The sequence below is a fragment of the Sinocyclocheilus rhinocerous genome, unplaced genomic scaffold (genome assembly GCF_001515625.1).
Source record: "Sinocyclocheilus rhinocerous isolate Xijiao unplaced genomic scaffold, SAMN03320098_v1.1 scaffold940, whole genome shotgun sequence".
NCBI lineage: Eukaryota > Metazoa > Chordata > Actinopteri > Cypriniformes > Cyprinidae > Sinocyclocheilus > Sinocyclocheilus rhinocerous.
In genome coordinates, this window is record NW_015670976.1 from 105443 (window position 1) to 127286 (window position 21844).

Here is a 21844-nt window from a genome sequence, read left to right on the forward strand (position 1 = left end):
CCCCATCCCACTGCATCTCAAGTTTTTAAATGAAGAAAGTACTCTTTGTGATTGGTTTTCGGTCCTTTGTATTAAACTATACATACATGCATGATGCGGTTTTGTTTCTAATTGTTTAAGCAACTTTATCAATTATATAAGATTTATAAACATTATTTTAAACATTATGCACTTTTTTCAAAGATATCTTCGTGTTATTTTATTATGCTTTGAAGAAACGTGTATAATATTTTGCTCGATGCGCCCTCTTGTGGCCTCAGGAGAGAAGTCAAAAGCTTTTTTCCCCCTAACTGAATTTATGCCTTTTAAATTCGAATATAGTTCGAATATTGATAATATTTAAGTAAAAAATTTGAATTTAGTTTTTCAGCCATTTTGACAGCCCTATAGGGGGGTGCAACTGATGAGGACGCACTGGGCCCCGCTCCCTACCTCGCACCGCGTCAGCTAAGGAGGGCCCTGAGTGTATTGTTATTGCGTGCTGCCATTCGGTCAGACACTCAGTCTGCTTCACAACATGAAACCTGTCAAGTGACCTTTTCTCTGTTTGGAAAAAGTAATTTAACAACAACAAGTGTATTTTGATCATATTCAAATTAACAGACATGAAATGCTGTGAAAATAGATACCACATGCTGATTGTGTATATTGTTGATGCTATGGAAAAAGCTATTTGCATTCCGTCACTGAGCTGCACAATGAACGTCTTCAGCATGCGAAGCGTGGCGTCAAAGTGGCCAAACCTAAATCAAAACGTTTATTTTGAAACTTTCCTTTGGGTGAGGCTTCCTCATAAGCTTCATAACGCCAAATGATTTATCAGTGACCAGAGTAACTGCATTATGCTACACAGTCTCCATCTCTACAGCAATAATAATGATCACATTATGAGTTTCAAGTAATATTAATATTATGAGTTTTAATTGTTTACATTATATCCAAGATTTTGTAACTTATATTGCCCTATATCAAGAGTGATATCGTCATTTATGTTACCTATAATGTTCACAGATATGTACATTCCCAGGGCAGATGAAGATATGTTTATAACACATATAAAATCCAGATAGTAAAACTTGTATATGTGCATATATGTTTTGTATATGTTAATAATGTCTATATGATATTATATGTATCAACCATATATGTGAACAATATATATTTTATTTATATGCAACTTTATTAAAACAACATGGTTGCATATGTCTATGTAATATTTCTTTTTAAATATCTATCTTTTATATTTACTTATATCATACACTGATAGGTTTTAGGATGGATATACATTGTACATGACATTTATGTTAAAGATACATATTTGTATGGGCTAGATATACAGTACATTTATATGTTAATATATGAAATTGTTCTAATTTTTAATAGGTTTCATTCATGTTTTACTATAAATGACAATATATTTCATATATGAAAATATAATTTATGTGCATACAACGTTTATTGAATAACAAAGCACTTATGCGACATAAAATGACCTGCTCCATTTTTAAGGACATTTATATGTACAGTACTAAAAGTTGATGAAATTATATACAAAATACAGTTTTATGGAATGATATGTTAAAGTATTTCACTATGGGGGAAAAAATACAAGAGAAGTTCACACAAGAGGATTTTTTTTTTTTTGAAAGCCAATGGGGTCCGCGATGTTGTTTGAACCCCAGTGACATTCAAAATATCTGTGTTCATGTTTCACAGAAGAAAGAAACTCATTGAGGTTTGGAATAAAATGAGAGTGAGTAAACTATTTTTCATTTTTGGATGAATTGTCCCTTTAACCAGAAATACTGATGCTATCATCATATGCATATAAACATTTTGTCTATTAAAACTGCAGGATGAGAATGTCTGTCCCCCAGTACCACTGCTTCTTACTAGCGATTGCAAGTTGTTAATGAATATGAATATGATTTCTACCATACATAGTAGATCTTCTTTTGCAACCCATCTGAAAGCTCAGCAGTCCTCTCAGAATCTGACAGCAGGTCCAAGCTGCGGTTAGCACATGTGTTGAACTGCGGTTCTCTCATGGGGACACAGGTTTGAATCTGGCATGCATCACATTCCTGTCACATAAATGCCCATGAATACAATAAAAAAAGGCACTGACAGCGGGTAGATCCTCAAAAACTTTGTTCCCAGCTGAAACCGTGGCCCTCTGCTCGTAAAACACTAGACAAAACTGAACGAGGTCCGCACCTCTTTCCTCACACTGTTTGACAGATAGCAGTTAAAAATGCCACCACACAGCTGCGTACCTGCTTAAGTTTGGAATCACCCGCAGGAAAAGGCCTACAGTTACCCTAACACCCCATTCACACGGGGCGTCAGCGTTAACACTTGACGGAGGGCGTTTCTGAAGCTTGGTGCTGACGCGACCGTCATAGTGACAACAGCCAATCACATTAGTCTTGTGGTGTTGCATGAACGCGATTGGTTAGCGTCTGCGCTAGGTTATTTGCATAAGGTCATCTGATTGGCTGACGCCTGCGTTGGCGCTTGAAAAGTTGCAAATTTTCAACTTCTGCCGCGAGCAACGGACCAAATGCGACGCGACGGACCCACAATTCATTTCGCCAACGCTTGACGTCACTCCATTCAAAGTAAATGAGAGGCGTTGATGCTGACGCCCCGTGTGAATGGGGCGAAATGCGTAAAAATAAGACCCTCAAGCAAAACAGGAGATGATTTCCTCCAAGCTGAGGGAAAAACTCTCCAGAGTCAAGGTCTAACCTCACAGCTGAGGACAAAGAAAGCCTACGCTGAGCTTGGGATTTCAGTCCGTGCCCCAGTTTTACTAAGACAGCCCAATATGAAACCCCACAAGGCATCTCTAGCATGGCTTCTCTTAAAGAGCACATGTTTCGAGTTATGTGCTAATATGCCTCCTCTGAAGACTACTTATGTCACCTGTGTTAGAATCCATAATTCACTTTCCAGCTAAACGGATATGTTAGGTATCTTTTGGGTTGTCCTGCAGAGACCTGTAAAAAAGCACCTTTCCAAGTCTCGTAAAGCTGCAGGTTGTGATTTAAAGGCCATCTTCCTCCAAACCCAGGCTGGGTTTCACTGGTTTGTGAGCTTTCTGTCTTTTTCACCGTCGTATTCTCAGCATTGTCAGGATGTTCACTCCACACGCTACTGCAAATATCAGCTCCAGGGGCAAGAATAGGATACACCTTGTACAAACACGGGAATCCCACCAGGTGCTGGGAGACTGGAAAAGCAAAACACATCCATCACAGGGCTCCGCTACTGGCAGGATTGAGCGCTGGCTCACGGTTCAGGCCAGTGTTTGTCTAGCTGGGGTTGAGATCTTCAACACACTGGAGGAAACCATCATCATTTGGAGGAAACTATCCACATTTCCTCATTATGTCATTCCAAACCTGTACGATTTTCCTTTAGTAGAACAAGAAAGAAGTTTTGAAAAATGCTGTGCTGTGCTCTTAAAAGTAAAAGCATACAATAAAACCTTAATCATAAAAGTAGTCTTCATGTGCTAAATCAGTGAATAAAGAAGAATCATGTGCTAAATCAGTGGTTCTCAACATTTTTTTTTTTTTTTACTTGAAGGCACTCCACTGCCCAACACAATATTTGAAAGCCCCTCATTTTCATAGTTTTCAGTCATGTGACTGAAGGGCAAAACATTTAAATATCTGCAGCACAGGACTGTCATGAAATGGAGAATCAAAATGTTCTTGATATTTACACGTGGAGAAAAAAACAAACAAACATACTAAGTTTCAGAACACAAAACTAACTCCCCAATGTAAAATTTTAGAATTATTCTGCACTTCTGAAACGCCAGGGTTTGAAATCGGGAGAATCGGGACGTCAGGATTTCCCCCTCAACACGCCCTTGCGTCATCATCAGTATGTAATCAAGGAGGCGTGTTCTGAACAACTCATAAATTTTAGTGAATCAAGCCAGTGACTAAACCACCAGACGGACTAGAGACACACCAGATGAACCTGCAAATGTTTATTTCAGAACTATTGTAAACCCTGGCCCATTTATGAGAGATCCAGACATGTGCAGTGCCGTTACAACAAGGTCACTTATGGCCGAACGACATGATTATTTGGTATTATGAACACATTGATAAAGAACCCTGAGCTCATCTGCAAATGTTGAATGAGTCCTATAGGCTATAACCTACAAATGGCAAAAATCTAAAAAAAAAAATATATATATATATATATACTGAACAAAAATATAAACGCAACACTTTTGTTTTTGCCCCCATTTTTCATGAGCTGAACTCAAAGATCTCTCAAATATTGTTCACAAATCTGTCTAAATCTGTGTTAGTGAGCACTTCTCCTTTGCCGAGATAATCCATCCACCTCACAGGTGTGGCATATCAAGATGCTGATTAGACAGCATGATTATTGCACAGGTGTGCCTTAGACTGGCCACAATAAAAGGCCACTCTAAAATGTGCAGTTTTACTGTATTGGGGGGTCCGGTGGGTCCAAAAACCAGACAGTATCTGGTGTGACCACCATATATATATATATAGTAATGTAGTAATATAGAAATATATGTATATATATTGATATATAAGAAATAAATGTATATTGATATATATCAATATACATCAATCAGTGATAGCTCTGGGGGAACAATATAATATGATATAATATAATATAATGATATAAGACTATAATGTTAGAATTTTAAGTTTTTTTATTTCAAATAAATGCAGTTCTTTTGAACTTTCTATTTGTCAAAGCATCCTGATAATCTATACATGATATATATATATGTATATATATATATATATATATAAATAAATATATATATATATATATATGCATACATAGCGAGAGAGAGAGAGAGAGAGAGAGAGATGATAGATAGATAGATAGATAGATAGATAGATAGATAGATTTCCACAAAAATATGAAGCAGCAAAATTCAGTTTTGCATTGCAGGAATAAATAATATTTTATATTAAATTGTAACATTAAATTTAAAGTAATATTTCACAATATTGCTGTTGTTACTGAATTTTTATTAAATAGCATAAGAGACTAAAATCTTACAGGCCCCAAACTTTTGAACGGTAGTGCAGGTTCAAAGCAAAATCAGAATCTTTTCAAAGGCCTTCTTAAATCCTTTGGACCCCTGGTTGGTAATGACTGAGCTAAATGACTAATTAATAAATGAGTATTTATATACATACTTAATTCCATGTGGGCTGTTCCTTTTCATTCAAACACTACTGCACAAAGCCAACTTTCACAGACCCTCATTAGCTGCTCATGATTCACCGCATGAATCAACTCTTTTTACAGGTTGCCATGTTTCATTAGAAACCCCACAGAGCTCCAGCTTTGTCAAAAGAAGCTGTTCCTGATTCAGCTGGCTGGTGATGTACAGCATGACCAATGCAGATGTCTATATGACAGAAACACTGAGCTACCCATCTGACAAATCCTGCCGTCAAAGCAGGAAACACCTCGTCTATCTGTGATGTCATTCTTTCATGAAGTCAGCCGTCTGTTATAGCTGTATGTGTTTGATAAGTGAGAGAGTTTTACGTGTTGAGAGAGTTTCTCAGGTGCATCACTTCTCTATGCTCTCATCAAAGGGTTTGTTTGAAAGAGGTACTGTGGCTTTAGGACAAACAACCACGTGGTGACACGTCCGGCGGTCTGTTTGAAACAAGCTCCCTGAGGATGGTGTCATAAAGAAAGCATAACTCCTGCCCTACGATAGATAATGCTGTAATTCGACTTGGCGTCAGAACCAGGTTAACATCACTCCACTACAAGGTTAACACCAAAGCTTTGATGTTCTTCTGAACAGAGATGTCTTTGGGTAATTGTAAATTTCAGATGTGTTGCCTTAAAAGAGTTAAAAGAGCCCATTCCCTTTATGTTCATGTTGCACACCCGCTGTCCAGCCGGCGGTACTGCTGTAAAGTCTGTTTGAATAAACAATGAGACAGACACAGTTGTGCTGCTTTCAGTAACGGATTCGCTCTTGTATTGGCGGGTATTAAATATATATATATATATGAAATTGCATTTTAATATTTTTATATTATAGTCATGATAGTCATGGCAACCATATACACCAATCAGGCATACCATTATGACCACTGACAGGTGTAGTGAATAACTCTGATTATCTCTTCATCATGTCACCTGTTAGTGGGTGGGATACATTAGGCAGCAAGTGAACATTTTGTCCTCAAAGTTGATGTGATAGAATCAGGAAAAATGGGCAAGTGTAAGGATTTGAGCGAGTTTGACAAGGGCCAAATTTTGATGGCTAGACGACTGGGTAAGAGCATCTTCAAAACTGCAGCTCTTCTGGGGTGTTCCTGCAGTGGTCTGCAGTGGTCAGTATCTATCAAAAGTGGTTCAAGGAAGGAACAGTGGTGAACTGGCAACAGGGTCATGGGCAGCCAAAGCTCATTGATGCATGTGGGGAGCGAAGGCTGGCCCGTGTGGTCCGATCCAACAGAATTGCTTAAGAAGTTAATGCTGGTTCTGATGGAAAGGTGTCAGAATACACAGAGCATCGCATATTGATGCGTATGGGGCTGCATAGCTGCATTCTAGTCAGGGTGCCCATGCTGACCCCTGTCCACCGCCGAAAGCATCAGAACTGGACCACGGAGCAATGGAAGAAGGTGGCCTGGTCTGATGAATCATCGCTTACCTGGGGAACACATGGTACCAGGATGCACTATGGGAAGAAGGCAAGCCGGCGGAGGCAGTGTGATGCTCTGGGCAATGTTCTGCTGGGAAACCTTGGGTCCTGCCATCCATGTGGATGTTACTTTGATACGTACCACCTACCTATGCATAGTTGCAGACCATGTAGACCCTTTCATGAAAACGGTATATTCCCTGTTGGCTGTGGCATCTTTCAGCAGGATAATGTGCCCTGCCACAAAGCAAAATAGTTCAGGAATGGTTTGAGGAGCACAACAACAAGCTTGAGGTGTTGACTTGGCCTCCGAATTCCCCAGATCATAATCCAATCAAGCATCTGTGGGATGTGCAGAACATCCCACAGATGTCCGATCAAGTCCACAATTCCGACAAGTCCGATCCATGGAGGCCCCACCTTGCAACTTACAGGACTTAAAGGATCTGCTGCTAACATATTGGTGCCAGATACCACAGCACACCTTCAGGGGTCTAGTGGAGTCCATGCCATGTCCATGGGACAAAAATATTGGTCAAAATAGATTTGCATTAAGGTTAGTGCACCCTCACAATTTTCAGAAGTACCCTCAGTGATTTGATTCTGGAACCAGACCTGCCCTGCTGTCTCATTCAGACTATTTCAAACTTCTAATTTTGATGTTTAACTTGAACGAATGGAGATGGATTGGAGATGCTTTTACTTTGCATTATAATCTTCTGCATGCTATATTTTTTTCAACGGTTTTCAAAAAGTGCTGGGGACAGAATTGACTTTGGCAAAAAGTGGTGGGGACATGTCTGTCAACAGATTCTTGCTCCCAAACCAATCGTAGATTAATTAGATGCACTTTCATCGAGTTGCACAAGTAAATGCATTGGTCATGCTGTGTACCTGAGAAGATTTGCCATGATTAATTTATTCTGTGTAAAGTTTTAGTCACATTTACGGATTTCAGTGAACTTTTTGTGGGCAAAATCCAGTCATTTTGACAGGAATCCGTGTGAATTAAGATTTCCTCATGCAGATTTTGTCATGTATGAAAGTTTGTGTTTGCCATGGAATAGGCTACGGAAATAAAATGTGATTTAGATGTGATTTATTATCTCGCAATTCTGACTTTAATTCTTGCAGTTCTGAGTTTATATCTCACAATTTAGATTACAATTACCCTTCACAATTATCCTTTTTATGGTTTTATCCCATGGTGGAAATCAGCTTTCACAGTCATGTGATCTCAACGTGTATCAGCAAGTTTTTAATAAGTACTGCTCATTTGTTTATGTCTAAGGACATTTAATCAGGAAGATGGATTGCATTGTGAAGTCGTTACATTTTGATAAAAGATTCTGAAGACATTTTTTTGTTTCTTTGGTCTAAAATAGTAACATGTGCTATTGTAAATATGACCAAATTTAGGAACAAATAAAGAGGAAATTGTACATTAAAAGTGAACCATACTGGATATTGTGACAGAAATGCTTTACGCTGCCTACAAAGTTGATTCCAGAAATATTCTCGTGTTTATTTCTGTATGTGTAAAGAATGAGGGAAAGTCATATGAGGACTGCTTCTGTGACACTGACCTTCTTTCAGTCAGCATGCCTTGCTGCTTTCAGGCAATAACGCAGTAAATTCAGCAAAATAAATGTCTGCAAATTTGTCTTTGTTGGCTCCACTACATCCAACTTGGCACATTCCTTGAGAAGTATATTTCTGGAGCTCCAGGCTTTCTCCTGTACTTCTGCACCTTTATAGGCTGACAACCCAACACAATTTACATTTATGTTATTTTGGCAGACACTTTTATTCAAAGTGACTTTTATCTATTCATTATATCAGCATAAAGTTAAATGGAATAAGTATCAGTCATATTTAAAATACGCCATTAAAAAAAGCATTTACACTGATGTCGATTAAATCGTTGGAGGTCGCAATGTCTTTGTTTTGTTAGCCGATGGATCGCTGTCCCTACATCACTGGGTAAGGCTGAGTTCAACTTTCAAGTTCATGTCATCAGATAAGACCATCAGATGACCTAGGACTAGGTAACAGCAGGTCTTCCCCTGGATTCGCTCTCAACATACTGTATTTTTAAGAAGTAAAAATACAGGCTTGGCAGTGAGTTTGGTCTTGTTGGATTGTACTGCACAATATGTCATGGGTCTGAATCTTTCTTCTGGATCTTTGAATCATGGCTGCTTCCCAGGCTCATGGAGGTCCTCCTAATGCTGACCCAGAGGAAAAACCGGCCTATTTCCACAGCTTGACACTGCTTCATGTCTAAGTGGACCAATGTACAGCACAGATACAGAAATGTTGGCTAGCCATCCAGTCCTGTCACTTCATTACAGTGATCTCAGCCAGAGTAAACAAAGTTTGACCATATATAAATATTTATTTTGTATATTATATATTTAATAATATATAAAATATGTAATGTAATTACATTAACTACACTATTTAATTATATGGGATTTATTGCTATTAATTAATCAGCTCTGGATTAAAAATGTCCAGCTCCAAGAGTAACTTTCTGGTCCCATATGCTTTTTCCCATTTAGTTCATGCTGACCTACTGTATCTCTAAAGTGAACAGCCATGAATGTGTACGTGAGGGTTACACTTTATAGGTGACTTTACACAACTAAATGAAGGCTGCTCTGTGCCTGCTTAAGGTCTTAGGCCGGGCATACACTGTGTGATTTTCATCCGATTTTGAGCCGAATTCTGACTCGTGCGACTCTTTTTTTGAGTCAGGCCGAATTTCAGCTTTGTCGTGCGTCTTATGATGTGCAGTGTACAGGGGGTAACTTCCGACCGGTAATCGGATGGACGGATGAATTTCTTACATGTCAGAAATTTTGGTCGCCCCTCATGAGGGTATCGCACTGTTGAAGCAGAGCTACGAACCGAATGCCCTAAACTCAGTGTTTTTTTCCCCTCACTGCACCTGTGAGAAAACAGAAATGAAACTGAAGCGATAGAGGCTACACCGTTTTGGGTTCGGGGGGGTCTCACGTGTTTATTTCGTTTATTTATTAAGTTGCAGCTCGACGATTGGACTGTATAGTGTGAGCACATAAATCCTGAGCTTTGGCTTGACATCGCATGCAATTTACTCATACAGTGAGAAATGGTATTCAACAAAAATGTTGCTAAAATCGCAAAGTGTATGCCCAGCCTTATGAGAGTGGAACGACACAAGGGTGGGTAATTAACAACATAATTTTTATTTTGGGATGAACTAACCCTTGAAGACTCTGTCTATGGATCCAACAGGATGATTCCCTTGCATCTAGCCAAAAACTGTGATAGGCTATAGTTGGCAGTACTTTTAACACGTGAAGAAAGATATTGTACTATATATTGTATTAAATGACCTAATTGATTAAGTATTTTAAGTATTTCAAATACAAAATACTGTCTCTCAAAGTATTTAAATACAAATTACATTAAATTTTATTTTGTCCAGCAAAACACAAATGACAAAATACTCAAAAGTTATTAAATATGTATTATAAATACATTTCAGTCATGACAGCTCTCGGAGATAAATAAAATATTTATTCGAATATGAATGTACATATTATAGTTTGGTTTTGGCGGACTAGATCTGCTATGCTGCTGCTGCTGCGACGGCAGGCAGAACACACTGCTCTGCTAACCACAATAAACAGAGAGAAGGAAACTTAGCTGCTACCTGGCAGCATAAGACTCCCCCTACATGGGATTAGCTGTTTGATGAAATATCCCGTAGCAGATCTAGACAGGTGGTGCGTAGGGGAGGAGGAGGGAAAGCGAGCGAGTTTAGAAATGCACCGTTCTGGAGGAGAATTGGGGAAGTCAGTCACTAAAAAATCGTCTAGTAAATGGAGAACAAATGGGAGTTTATAGACATTAAGGAGGATCCAGCAAAGCGCTTCGGATAGGCAATCGAAAATCTTAGGGCTGCTACGGCAGCCGAAGGCGAGACGCACTGAGAAAAAAATGTTTGATCTCCATTTAATCCCGAAAAAAGGCCACTGGGAGGGATGCAGAGGCATGATTTTAAAGGCATCAGTAATATCTGCTTTTGCGAGCCACGATCCTCTACCCGCGGATTTGATATGCTGGAGCGAGGTGTTTCCTTTTACTTTTAGCTTTCATCGGAGCCGACTTAAGCGATGGGGGAGGAGATGAAGCTCTGTCACAGGAAGAGATGAGGAAGGTAAATAGTTAATCGTGAGATGAACCCATCGGAGGAGAGATGTTCTGCTCAAACAAATATTCCAGAATCCTTGGAACAGGCCAATCGGAGATATTAAATTGACGCTGAGCCAGTCTAGTGCTCCGCCGGGCTGGTGCTCTGAAATGTTCTCCGTCAGGAGGATTGCCGGGAGCTTCTGTTTCCGACAATGGATCAGCGGCAGGTTCATCCAGGGACAGAAGATCTTCGAGGTCGAGGTGAGACATGTCTCTCGAGATATAGCAGTTCAGGAACAGGGACAACGTAACTATGACTGCTAGGAACATAGCCTGCAATTTAACAAGCGCGCAGTCTTCGATTCAAAGCGAGCGCGCAGTCTAACGCTACCTGGTCAGACTGGAATATATAGGGGATTAAACTATTAATGCTAGGAATAGGGCTGTTATGCGGAGAGGAAAGATCGATAATTACATTTTTTTTTTTCTTCATGAAATTTGGGGCTCAAGAACTCTAAGACCCCTGAAGAACACAGTAAACATTTTTACTAGGTTGATGTCGTTACCTGCGATTATTTGGTTTGGTTGAGGAATACCTGCTGCCGGCGGGATGAAAGGAGCTCCCGAAGATGTAGCAGGTACAGCTGAGGCAAGGGTGTGACGTGGCAGGAAGTCCTGGGAGAAACCAGCGGAGGTGTCTTGGAGAAGAGGTGTGGCTGAGGCTTGAATGTTGGAAGTGCGATTAGGCTTCTCAATCGTTGAAACCCGATTGTCCAGTTTATTTATGGATTCTTTGATTTCAATAAGAGCTAAAAGTACGGGATCTGGAGAGACCGTAGAACCATCCTCAAGGTCGATGCGGGGTCTTTTAGTTGGAGAAGAGGATGCTGGAGCGAGGTGTTTCCTTTTACTTTTAGCTTTCATCGGAGCCGACTTAAGCGATGGGGGAGGAGATGAAGCTCTGTCACAGGAAGAGATGAGGAAGGTAAATAGTTCATCGTGAGATGAACCCATCGGAGGAGAGATGTTGTGCTCAAACAAATATTCCAGAATCCTTGGAACAGGCCATTCGGAGATATTAAATTGACGCTGAGCCAGTCTAGTGCTCCGCCGGGCTGGTGCTCTGAAATGTTCTCCGTCAGGAGGATTGCCGGGAGCTTCTGTTTCCGACAATGGATCAGCGGCAGGTTCATCCAGGGACAGAAGATCTTCGAGGTCGAGGTGAGACATGTCTCTCGAGATATAGCAGTTCAGGAACAGGGACAACGTAACTATGACTGCTAGGAACATAGCCTGCAATTTAACAAGCGCGCAGTCTTCGATTCAAAGCGAGCGCGCAGTCTAACGCTACCTGGTCAGACTGGAATATATAGGAGAGTCTAGATTGAAAGGAAAAAGCTGATTGGTTGGTGTACCGGCTGCGTGGCGACCAATCAGAGGCACGTTAGAGTTTCATGACTGAACTAGGCATTTAATTAAAATACTGGCCATCTCTGATTCTACTAACCCTAACTTAACAGTCTACTAAGGGCATCTTTAAACAGCCGAGTTAAGGCTGCTCTGTGCCAGCTCAAAATTCTGTGTAAAGATGTAATGCTGCATAAAAGCCAGACTAAATTAAACCTGCTCTGTCCGTCTGCATAAAGACACCTAAATGCCACTTCTGAAGTGCTTCTGTGCCACTTTTGCATATTTCGATAGTTCACTTTAGACATTATACTAACTATTAAGGCACCTTTACACATCTGAGTTAAGGCTGCTCTGTACCTGCTCATAATTCTGTGTAAAAACACAATGTTTAGCCAGACTAAATTATGCTATGTTTAAACCCACCTCAACCCCAGTATAAAATCATACAGTTGTATTTGAATCTGTGTAAATGCATTCATGCCACCTCTGAGCAGCATTAAACAGTGTGAAAAGACAAGGACAAGGCATATTTTGATAGTTCACTTAACAGTCTACTAAGGGCATCTTTGCACAGCTGAATTTGTATTGCTCTGTGACTGCTCAGAATTCTGTGTAAAGACATAATGCTGCATAAAAACCAGGTTAAATTAAGTCTGCTCTGACCGACTTTAGCCCCTAGTAGCAAAGGATATAGTTTTATTTGTATCTGTGTAAATGCTTATATGCCACCTCTGAGCAGCATTAAACAGTATAAGACACCTAAATGCCACTTCAGAAGTGCTTCTGTGCCACCTTTGCAGTGTACAAGTAACTTAAGCCAAATTTACACTGTAAAGGTGGCACAAAAGTGCTTAAAAAGTGGCATTTGGATGTCTTTATGCAGACTGTCAGTGCAGGCTTAATTTAGTCTGGCTTTTATGCACTATTGTGTCTTTACACAGAATTTTGAGCTGGCAAAGAGCAGCCTTAACTTGACCGTGTAAAGATGCCTTAGTAGACTGTTAAGTTAGGGTTAGTAGAATAATGCCAAATTTACACTGCAAATGTGGCACAAAAGTGCTTTTGAAGTGGCATTTAGGTGCCTTTACACAGACTATTTAATGCTGCTCAGAGGTGGCATATTTGCATTTACACAGCAATTACAACTGCATACTTTGACACTAGGGGCTGAGGTAGGTCTCAGAAGGCATAATTTAGTCTGACTTTGATAAAGCACTGCATCTTTACACTAAATTTTGAGCGGGCATGGAGCGGCCTTAGCTGTGTAAAGATGTCTGAAGTTGACATGTAAAGATACGTACAGTTAGCAGAATGTCTAAAGTGAACTATCAAAATGAAGTGTTACCTAAGCGGGTGTCTATGTGGATCCGTACTCCATTCGTTCCAGACAGGCCAAAAGCTCCAGAAGAGAAGGCTGCTGGTGAGAGAAAGACTACCATTTTACAACGAGCAATAAAACATGACTTGTGAAGAGATGTGAATGTCACTTTAAGTGCTTTGCTTCTCTGTTGGGAGGGCGTGTGTCTGGATTATAAGCAGGAGAGGATGTCGATCTCTCCGCCTTTGTGACAGATTTATCAGAAGTGTCGTTTACTGGCAGACAACGTCCAACATAGATACGCTCATAGGCTATTTAAACTCAGTCATAGATGACATTATCACAGGTCAGAAAAATGTTGTAAAAAGCTCAGGTCAGAGAACCCACAGATGCAGAATAAGATGAACTGTTTATGTGCATTTGGGAAAGCATCTGGACGGCCCGGAGGCTAAACACCTGCAGGAGTTAAGAGAGGCGTTTAGGAAATCGCTTTGAGGGGACAAATTAAAGCCTTGGCTTGTTAGACTTCTAGAGACTTTAAAGCTTTTGTCAGTTGTATCGGGTAGATAATATGCAATTGCAGTTGTATATATATAATTATTATTTATTTTTTTTGCAGGCTGTACTTTGTCCAAGCAGTTGACAATGTTTTTGAATCAAGACAGTAGAAACAATATTTTATTGAAACCAAAAAAGTATTTGAAAATCAGAATAAAAAACTAGCTACTAGACATCTCCAGCCATAAGTATAATGTGAAATATATTTGAAGCAGTGTTATTTTAGAATCATTGATATACTATTATGAGTTTTAGTAATATTTTGATTTAGTTTTAAATATTTTCCTGTTTTATTATAGTTTTAGTATTTAGTATTTAGTTTTAGTAGTTTTTTGTGTTTTTAATGTTTATTTTTTTAAACGTCTATTTTTTAAATTAATTTTTATTCAGTTTAAGTTATTTTAGTACATTACGTTGAAATCAATGAAAATTTGAAATTTTGCTAGCATTACATCTAGCTTAAATTAATTTAAAATTACATTTTTTTTTGTATATTTAACTATTTCCGTTAACATTCATTTGACTTAAAGTAACAAAACTGTTATTTTTCACGGTTTTGGTTTAATATAATAACCTTGATTTGAAGTTAATTGCAAAATATTCAAACATATATATGCAATTGTTCTTGAAGTGTAAGGGGACTGGCAATCGTCTGAGCCGTAAATACTAATATGATAACCCTACTGAAAAACGAGTGTGAATTTTCATGCTGTTCTACACTGGTAATTACGGAGCCCCTAAAGGGACATGGCGGCGGAAAAAAATCAGATTGAGTGAAAAAATTTGGGGTGGGAGGAAAAAATATTTGTCAGATTTTTTGCGTTCTCTCGCAAAACTTTTGCGTTCCCTCGCAAAACTTTTGCGTTCTCTCGCAAGGGAACGATTTGCGAGGGAACGCAAAATATCTTTGCGAGAGAACGCAAAAGTTTTGCGAGGGAACGCAAAAGTTTTGCGAGAGAACGCAAAAAATCTGACAAATATTTTTTCCTCAATGATTCGTTTGAAGCAGTTCTGAGATTCAGTTTCTCTAAAGCCCTCCTTTCTGTGAGCCTGCTCTGCTCTGATTGGTCAGATGGCCCAGTCTGTTGTGATTGGTCTACCGTGTGCAGTGCGTGTCGGAAACGATATGCCCATTGCCATAGTTCTGTATCTTGAAGTCTCTATAGAAAATATAAACCTCTAAAAGTTTTGCGAGAGAACGCAAAAAAAAATGTCCTCACACCCCGAATTTTTTTCCCACCACCATGTCCCTTTAGGGGCTCCGTAGGTAATGCTGGTTAGTGCCGTAAAATATAAAGTGCAGAGGCTAATAATGTTTTCTGCTATCTCTTGAACTGTGAATTTGGCAAGCAGAGGACAGTAGTGTCATGCTGACAGACAGATCTGCATTAGATCAAAAGTACAAACTTCAGGTGTGACGCACCTTCACTGTCGCCACATAAAGGTGAAACACAATCAGCCAGGAGGTTATAAAATGAGAGAAGGAAAGCATCTGGCAGTGAGGAGAAGAAGCGTGGGAGTGTAGATCAAAACAAAAGGACCGGGATTCCATCACTGCGTCATTCTTCCTCATCCATCTCTCCTGAAGAGATCACAAGCATCTTATTCAGTCATGTTCACACAGCTGTAAAGCCACAGCTTCTGCTACTGTGCCAACTCACGGCATGAATCAAGACACTCTTTCTGAGAATGAACTGAATGGGGAAGAATGATTGCAGATAAGTCATATCTCACAGGTTCAAAGACATGAGGTTCATGTTCTTGACAGGATCTATTAACTTATTCAGAATGTGTTAAAATTGCAATGCATATGACTTTAAAGTACCTTTACCTCAGCAGTTCATATCGAGATTATTATTATTACATAAGAATATATTAATTTGAAAACCTTAAGTAATTTGATGTATGTCTACACTAAAGATATTCTAAATATATATTCTAAATATATCGCTTAAAGTTTTAGACAATTTGATGTTTTTAGGACATGTCTTGAGGTTTTTGAATTAAGAAAAAAAGTTGTCATTGACACTATAGACAAATGAAGACTTTCATTTAACTGAAATTAAGCCTAATTTTCAAACTCCTGTCCTGAAAAAAATAAAAAATAAAAACTCTGGGGAGAAAAAAAAATGGTGTAGGATTTTTCAGGTGTAAGTGTACATTTCACAAATAACAAGGGAACTCCAAGTATAAACATGCAATTTTTAGTAGAACGACTGAAATAGTATTTTCTTGTAAAACATATAATTTTGTTATTTACAACTTCAATATATATATATATATATATATATATAAACATTTTCGTTTTCTTAAAATATGCATTTAATATCACCTCATTTCCCAACGATTCTCAAATGATTCGTTTGAAGCAGTTCTGAGATTCAGTTTCTCTAAAGCCCTCCTTTCTGTGAGCCTGCTCTGCTCTGATTGGTCAGATGGCCCAGTCTGTTGTGATTGGTCTACCGTGTGCAGTGCGTGTCGGAAACGATATGCCCATTGCCATAGTTCTGTATCTTGAAGTCTCTATAGAAAATATAAACCTCTATTATTTATCATACTTATACATTGTGGTTCAATGGAGCAGCTGGTCCAAATAAACTGGGCTCTGATTCATATTTCAAGAGCAAGTGTTTTGTTACAAAGGTGATAATTAAGTGAAACATACCGTAACTGAGAACTCTTTCATAATCTCTGTTTCAAAATCTCATGAGCTATGAAAGATCATAATCTGAGCAATTAAATTTTCCTTAAGGACAGGACATAAATAATCAAATTAAAAAGCGTGAAAGACAAAATATATACATTTGTCCTTGCTATTTTTTGATTATGTCCATATGGAACATATTCTTTAGCGAGTGGCTGAAAGCACTTTGAAATATGAAAGATGATTCTGGTATGTATTTATGGTGGCCATACACATGGACAGCATTCAAAGGAACAAGGAAATTTGATACTTTTACATTCCTTGTGTCTATGGATACATATGTTTGGATATGCAAGTCCACTTGTCAGTGGGTGGGAATCGACAAATGCTGCATATGGTGTTCTTCAGGGAATGTTAGATAACTTAACATGTTAAAGCTTAATATTGTTCAAACCTGGACTTTTTTTTCATGGAATGACACTGCATGTAAAGTTGGAGACTCATCTATAGTCATCTAAATAATGGAGTTCTCAGTAATATGAGTATTAAGTATAGTCTCAAGAAAAGCAAAGTCATTCCACCAGAGTAAACCAGTGTTTCACAATGAACAAACATCTTTAATATCATTTCTGAAGTACTTCAGAGTCATTACAAAAGCATATAACCTCAAAAACTGTGGTGGTCAGTGTTACCTGGAATCCTGTATTGTCATTAAACACACAGACTCATGATTTGACATCCATGCTGACATATTTCCACAGGAAGCTGAACTGTACGAATCACATCACTGTTTATATTTTCTGTGTATACAACTAACCACAAAAGCACTAATAAAGACTTGATGTTTTGTTTCCTCACACGAGTCATCTGCAACGGAAGGCCGACTCACTACTCAGCCTAAATGTGGGAATAGACCAGAATATGCAAGAGAACTTAAGACTTACTGTAGACCTTACTTTCCCATAGGAACATTTTAGCGATCATTTCCATTTCAATCGGATCAGTGGTCATTGTGAACACACAGGCATTCATGTCCCCACACTGTTCCTCTCTCTGCCCTTGATTTCCTATCTCTCTGCTATTGTATCTATCAAAAAGAAAATCCCAGAAAAATACAAAAATACATATTATTCCAAAGCATTGCTCATAGCTTGATTTTTTCCCAGAAATCACTTAGGAGAAATCCAAATGAGATAGCTGTTGACATACAGTGAGAGTACAGAGCTATAAAATAAATTTGGAGAGTTTGATATTGCTTAATGTCGAGATCTCTTGATCTCTAATATTGAAATCTTTTCATCCCTCGATTTTAGACTTTTGGCCAAATCCGAGCATAATTTGAAACATTGTTGAGATTGCTATTAAAATCCTGAAAGAGATAGATGTGGGATTCCTCACATCTTATTGTCGAGAGACTTATAAAAGGCAAATTAAACGAAACATTTCTGTGATCACTTACTCACTCTCATGTTGCACCAAACCTTTACACTGTGGATAGATAAATAAATAAATAAAATAAATAATTTGAAACTCTGAGATAAAATGACTGGAATAGACTCCCAACAGAATTTAAAAATACAAAAAGTCATTGTGGTTTCTTTAAAAAAAAAAATCAACTTTGGTCAAATGAAAATTGTGCACATTTATTGGGATTTAGTGTTTTAAAGTGTATCTATGTATTGATTTTCTCCCCCCATCAACCTTTCCTGGGACTAGACTATAGATGAAAATTAGCCACCCTGGCTAATTCTGGGATTTTACATTGATTTGCATTTATTATTAATATTTATCGTCCCGGATTAAATAAAGAGAAAAATCCCCTTTTTTTCATTCCACAGAAGAAAGAAAGTCATACAGGTTTGGAGCGACATGAGCAAATTGAATGAACTATGTCTTTACCCACAAGAGTCCATTTACTGTCAATTTAGTCCAACTTAAAAGAAAAATAATTCCTTATTTGTGGAAAATTAGACAATAAGCTTGGTTTTCCATACTTTTACCAAGAGGATGTTTTTCATTTTCTATCAACAGAAGATGGAACACCACCGGAATGATCACTCATAAACAGCCAAGTTATGAAAGAATGATAAATTAGTACTTAATGAAATGCGAGAGTAGAGGCGAAAAAAAGAAAAGCTTGAGAAAATAAGAAAATACTCCATGTTCTCCATGCACCAACCCTGCCGGCCAAATATTGTTTCACGTCACACTTATCTGCCTGCCAAAATGAGGCGAGGGGAATTTCTGCAAGCACTCAACATATCAGTCCTCACACTCACACACTGGTTCAATTAAAAATGAAAGAACAACACAAAAGGGCCTCGGAACACATTCTTCACTTTATAACCATTAAAACAGAGAGTGGAGGCACAGCCAGCGCTTTCAGACTCATACAGGAGTTATACTTCTATGTTTACCCCTGTCTTGACTCAACGACCAGCAAAACCCATCAGCCCCTGATCATTTCCAACCTTTGGGCCTTGGGTCAGTGATTCAGCTGATCAATGAATCAGCTCAGCCGGTAGTGCAGTCATACGTCTCGCCTCAGAGTGTGTGTGGACTGCCGGAAGTGAGAATGAGCAAACGGCCCAGCTGTGGTTTCTCAAAGGAAGTGAATCGAGTCGGCTGTCACTGCCAAAACTACTGTGTGCATGGTTCGGTGATATGGAATGCTAACGTATCAGGCTGAAGTTAGTTTAGGCTTTATTCACACTGCTCAAATTGTTTTTGTTTTTCAGATTCAGTCTTTTGTATTGGCTGTCCATACTGACATTTTGCAAGAGATGAAATCAGATCCGTTTGTTCAGATGGTGTAGTCAATATCGAGTATGTCGGAGTCAGTAGTAATAAGGGAAACAACGTCAAGACTTTCATGCATAGAGTAAGTATGTGTTTTGTCAACAAAACACACTTTTCACACTCTTACTAGTCTGTTTGGTTACACTTTATTTCAATAGTCCACTTTATTCTACTACAGTAACTATAAGTAACTCATTATCGTATTAGGAGACTGTTAGATTAGGGTTAGTAGAATAAGTTGACATGTACTTGAAAAATCAGTGGAATGTCTGTTGGGAAACCATTAAAATAAAGTGTTATTAAAGTGTTTTGGGAGTCTCCTTCAATATGCATGCAAGTTTTGTTTTCTCAAAATATGCATTTAATATCACCTAATTTTCCAACAATTCTTAAATGATTCGTTCGAAGCAGTTCTGAGATTCAGTTTCTCTAAACCCCTCCTTTCCGTGAGCCTGCTCTGCTCTGATTGGTCAGATGGCCCAGTCCGTTGTGATTGGTCTACCGTGTGCAGCACGTGTCGGAAATGATACGCCCATTGCCATAGTTCTGTATTTTGAACGCTCGATATAAAATATAAACATATAAACATCTATTATTGATCATACTTACAGGTTGTGATTCAGTGGAGACAGAGGGTCCAAATAAACTGGGCACTGAATCATCTTTCAAGAGCAAGTGTTTTGTGAATGTCTAAAGTGGATCAAAATAAAGTGTTACGTCTGTTAAATTTAAACTAACAATGTCTAACACTGTATATGCATACATCACAGGATCATTTTTATATTTTTATTTATTTAGAAAAATCATTAAAATTCTCATCACATTTCAAATGATATATTGTGTTTGATAACATATTGTGGTGGAAATGAATCATTATTTGAATAAAAACACCAACTCCTTTGTTTTGCTAAGTCTAATTTTATAGCCACTTGGACATAAAAGCTGAAAAAACATTGCTTGTTCATTCACACACTACATGACTGAATTAATTTAGGACACAGATATTGGCATACTACTTGAAATCCGATCTGACCATTGACCAAGACATTTCCAAACATCTGACTTTAATCGGATTCCAAACCACCTACGAGTGTGGGTTGGTATGGGTTTGCAAAAATTTATTTTTTTCATGTTTTTTTTTTTTTGGGTCACACTTTAGTTTGGGGACCAATTCTCACTATTAACTACAACTTTTGCCTCAAACTCCTAATTTGCTGCTTATTAATAGTTAGTAAGGTCAAAATATGGTCATGCAGAATGAGGCATTTATATGTGTGTTTTAAGTAAAAAAGCCAATATGCTAGTAATATGCATGTTAATAAGCAACTAGTTAACAGTTTTCCAATTCGGGCTTGAGATGTTACAAAAGAACAGTCATCTGGGTCCTAAAATGCATGAAGCAAGTAACATCACAAGCAACCTTTGTAATGACGATTTATGCAGCAGAATTATGAGTGCCACACCCGTATACGTGCTGTCGAGCAGATCCACCACCCTTTTCCAATCACCGTCTTGTCTACACGTTCACACCCTTTCCCTCCTATTACCCCTTCAATTGTTCTGAGACTATGCCTTCGAAACCACTTTGAGAGTGCCAGAACTGCTAGGAAAGTTTCCCATCTAGACTAACTTCATCCTATTCCCCACATATTATTGCGTGTATGAAGGAAGATTACACTCCCAGAGCCGGCTGAGAAGCAGCTGTTTCTGAGCCCTGAATATCCAGACTGCACAACTGTAACTGATATCATCGTTGATGTCAATGTCCCTAATATGTTCCTTTCCAGCTTGGCTCTACATTCAAAGGTAATGATTGCATGGGCACCGAAATTATACCTGATGATATTACTTTATTTTTACTTTCCATTACTCTGTTTAAAACGAGATACTAGCTGAAACGCTCACGTAATACAAAATAGGTATTAATTAAATGCTTAAAAATCTGGACTTTACAATGCACCTAGGTGATCTGACTAGAGAACATGCCCTGTGTCATATATGTGGAGACATACATGGACACGTACAAAGGAAAAAAAAATTGTGGCTCACAGGACGACGGTGCTACATACATAAATGTAAATAAACATAGATATACCTAACCTATTGAAAGAATTAATCTAACTATACATATACTTTACATTAGCATATACTGTGGTTTACACATGTAACAACACGTTACAGAAAACAGTGCAATAATAAACATTCAGTGCAAACAGAAAGAGTGCATGATGATATTAAG